Source organism: Lepisosteus platostomus, chromosome 5 (assembly GCF_059453375.1).
Source record: "Lepisosteus platostomus isolate fLepPlt1 chromosome 5, fLepPlt1.hap1, whole genome shotgun sequence".
NCBI classification, from domain to species: domain Eukaryota; kingdom Metazoa; phylum Chordata; class Actinopteri; order Semionotiformes; family Lepisosteidae; genus Lepisosteus; species Lepisosteus platostomus.
In genome coordinates this window covers 24,662,255-24,666,010 of record NC_142615.1, presented here as the reverse complement: position 1 = coordinate 24,666,010, position 3,756 = coordinate 24,662,255, and the positions used below count along the sequence as shown (strand labels likewise).

General features: G+C 41.0%; 1 non-coding gene across 1 annotated transcript; it reads left to right on the top strand.

Annotated features, from left to right (window-relative positions):
* The first annotated feature begins 3,008 nt into the window (after window positions 1-3,008).
* Window positions 3,009-3,080, top strand: trnaa-cgc (transfer RNA alanine (anticodon CGC)). The gene has a single exon. It is a non-coding gene; the product is annotated as a tRNA-Ala (tRNA).
* The last annotated feature ends 676 nt before the right edge of the window (window positions 3,081-3,756 follow it).

Below are 3,756 nucleotides of genomic sequence, written 5' to 3'. Positions count from 1 at the left end.
AAATGAAAATAAAATGGGGGTCACTTCATAGGCTTGAAAGAAGTCCAAGCAGCATAAAAACCCGCGAATTCTCACAAATTGCATTGTGCTGCACCTTTCTTCTGCTGCTGTTATAAATAAGCCTTAAACATTTGAATGCATACCTTACTGCTGCTAATCACATTCACGTGTTTACGAAGCTTTTTTCTGTCCGTTATGTTTTTGCTAAGCAGTTTCTCCGTTTCCCTCGTACTGTGATTGTCAGTGAGCACAACAAGACTGAAACAGTGTTAAGGCAGGTAAAAAAGACAGGGTAAAACGCCTGACTGTCGGGAGTGGGATTTGAACCCGTGCCTCTATTTGGAGAGTGAACACAAAGCTTAAAAGACACGAATCTGTAAATTTGCTGTTTTAGCATGACATGGAAAACGGTACCGGAGCGTTCGGGTCCGGACTACAAGACTCAGAAACAGTTTTTATCCCCGCACTATTAAACTATTAAACTCCCAGCCTCTCTCACTCTCTCCTCACCTCTCACCTGTGATCTGAACCTCACAGTGCCTTCTTTCTTACCAAAAACCCAAACACACATTGAAAATCTACCTCTACCATACATGTCAAAAGCTCACTCCCCATCATTTCTATCCCTTTATTTCATTCTTTTGATGCATGTTTTTGCACATAACCTGTTACCTTTTTGTTGTTTTGCACACTGCCTGTTGTTGTTTTTTGCACATCAGCTGTTGTCTCTGTCTTTCTTTTGTTATACAATTGTATTGTTGTTGTGTTTTTTTCTTTGTACTACTTATGTCCGAGAGCTAGCTAAATAGCATTCCGTTATACCATATACCTGCGTATGAGTATAATGACAATAAACTTGAACTTGAACTTGACTTAGTCTTGCAGGCAGTATATTATTTTATATTATTTTATTTACTTGTTTAAAAAAATACGGTCTTCTCGTTCCTAAGTCAGATTCTTAGTGCTTTAGTTACTTTCAACCTGGACCGACAGCTCACCGGATCTGTTTGTGATCAGACCATGGAGTGGGGGGCTGTACCAAGCGCACGTTCCTTCCCAATGCTGAGGCGATCATTCGGAAGATGGGTGTGAAGAGAGACAAGCTTTGTTGACTAATAATCAAGGCAGGATATGCACTAATCACTGGCAACAGTTATGTTCTCTTACTATTGAGATTCACACACTGCTAGTTTTTTTTGAAGACTTTGAAACAGGCACAGGTGGGGTTTGAAACCACAGCCTTTGGTTTATGAGACCGACACCTTACCACTTGGCCAAGGCACCTTCAAGCAAATGTAGGAATAATGTTGTTCAAATTATTTTTTTTCTGAATCTGGTTTACATCGCCTGGAGGCAGCAACAACAATAAAAGGGATACTTAACAAGGAGATACGCTGTAGCAGTGTGACTCCAACAGATGCTCCTGAAGAGGCTCAAGGTTTAAGCCAGCTCCTAAGAGCGCTCGGCCGTGTTACTTTCAACAGCGGCTCTTCAGCTCTCTTTTGACCTAGTGGTTTTATAACGTGTGGAAACGACCGCAACTTCGTTTTCTGAGATGCTTTCTCTCACGTGGTGAAATCTCGACCTCTTTGGCATCTCTGGCTTTTTTTCTTCTGTAGAGCAGGCTTTCACACCTCTGCTTATAGTGCCCTTGAAGTCATTTTATTTTTACAGGAAGACGCATTCCCTAACGATCTCTCCTGTTTTAGAAATGTTTCATAAGGCGTGTTTGATTCAATGGACAAACAGTATACTAATTGTACAATGCAGATCTATGCGGCATTCGTACTGTCTTTGACTGGGATTCTGAAATACTTCTTGAAAAGGTATTCAGATTTTCTTGAACCTATAATAAAAACACAGACCTGAAACTCCCTAGCTTCCAATCTCTGATGTTGCTGTCCTTAAACTCGGACGTGATGTTCTGCAGACGTGCAGTGTGCCTTTACTCTCGTTGTTTTCAAAACGACCTCCATTGTCGGGCACAGTTAAAGTGGAACTGGCCTGACTGCACAGGAAAGTACGGAATGATAAAATGTTTCTACGGCTCAAAATGTCCCTGTAGACCCTCGTCATGTCTCTGTGAGGAACGGGCAGGTAGAGAGGTTTAACAGATGCTCATGATGTTTCACACGGGTGTTACCTGTTGTAGTGTTTCAAAAGATGTGTTAGCGGACCACAGATTATCTTGAAAAGATTTGGGTTTGCACTGGCTGGGATTCAAACCTGACTCAATTATTTGGAAGGCGCCTGTACCACCAACGCACTTCCGAGAAGCACCTGCAAATTATCACACTCCTCTCTCTCACCTACAAAGTTATGGAGACACAGACGTCCAATGAAAGCTCAAGGCTCCACTCAAGGCTTTATTCACTCAAGGCTCCACTCTTTTGTTGTGATGTCATTTTAATTAATATTAGCTTTGATAAGGTGTCATTTTTGCCTCTAAAAAGGTAAAGTCTGCTCCTTTCTTCCTGGTATAGAAAGAACGTGTTCCATCTTTGTTTAAAAACACCACTAAAAGTAAATTATTCAGCTCTACCGCCTGTGTGCATTGACAAGACACCTCAAAAGGACATTAAATAAGAACACGATCCTTCCTGTTACCATTCCTGTGGTTGGGGCGTCGTTTCACCCTTTTACATTAAATCATCAGCACTGCTGTTTTTCTATGCATAGTTTAATCAAGAGCACTTAAAAGATGCAAAAAGCTTACAAATAAAATAGAATTGAAAGACAGTCGAGTAAGGAGGTAGAAAAAAAGCACTCCCCCGTCTGGGAATCAACCACCGTCGCCCATGTAACTGGATGTAAAAATAACAGATTAATTTGTGCACAGTCTCTTGAAGCTTCGATGCCATTATTTTTCCTTCCTTATTTTTTCATTCCTATGAATTTACTCTGTAGTAGAAGAAACGCGAAAGTGGGAAACTGCAGGCATTCTTCATGAGTGGTGTGATCAGTGAGCATTAGCACATCTCTTAGTCTGTTCCGTAAACTTTTTCATCGGGGATGTAGCTCAGTGGTAGAGCGCATGCTTCGCATGTATGAGGTCCCGGGTTCAATCCCTGGCATCTCCAGGTGCTTTATATTACAGTACTCACATCGCAATCTTCTGGTGAGTGAGAACTCTTTGCTTGTGTTCAGAGAGAGCCAGGTTTACACAAATAAATGCAGGCACACTCGACGTGCTGCAGAGTTGCGCTGCTGTTTTAAATGTACCTCTTTTAGTTCTGTTAAATCCTAAATTATTTGAACTAATAATTTAGTTCAAATTCAGGAAATCCTGAGATTGATTCACACTTGTCATGGCTATTGCAGAAAACACCTGTTGAATCTCACCCGGGATTTCCTGAGAGATCATTCAGCGAGCGAAAACTCCTTCTGATCTCCGCATTAAACTGAAAGCTTCAGGAACTCCTCACTGCGTGTCCTGTACTGTTACAAGTGCTGTCGTGTAGATGTGAAGCACAGCCATAAACACACTTTGAACTTTTTCCGTTTGTTAAGGAAAATGCAAAAGAGCATGACAAGTATTGAACGTATAAAATATCCATGGCACAACTGGAGAAAGTACTGAAGGACTACACATCGACTTTTGATGATTACAAGAGATTCAAGAAACACAACCGTCCGCACCTGGGTTTGGATCCTGAACGCTAGAGTTAAAAGAACATAAGCGACGGATATGACCTATAAACTCTCTGAATTGTCTTATAGTTTATGAAATAAAACAATTTCTTAATAAATTCTAAC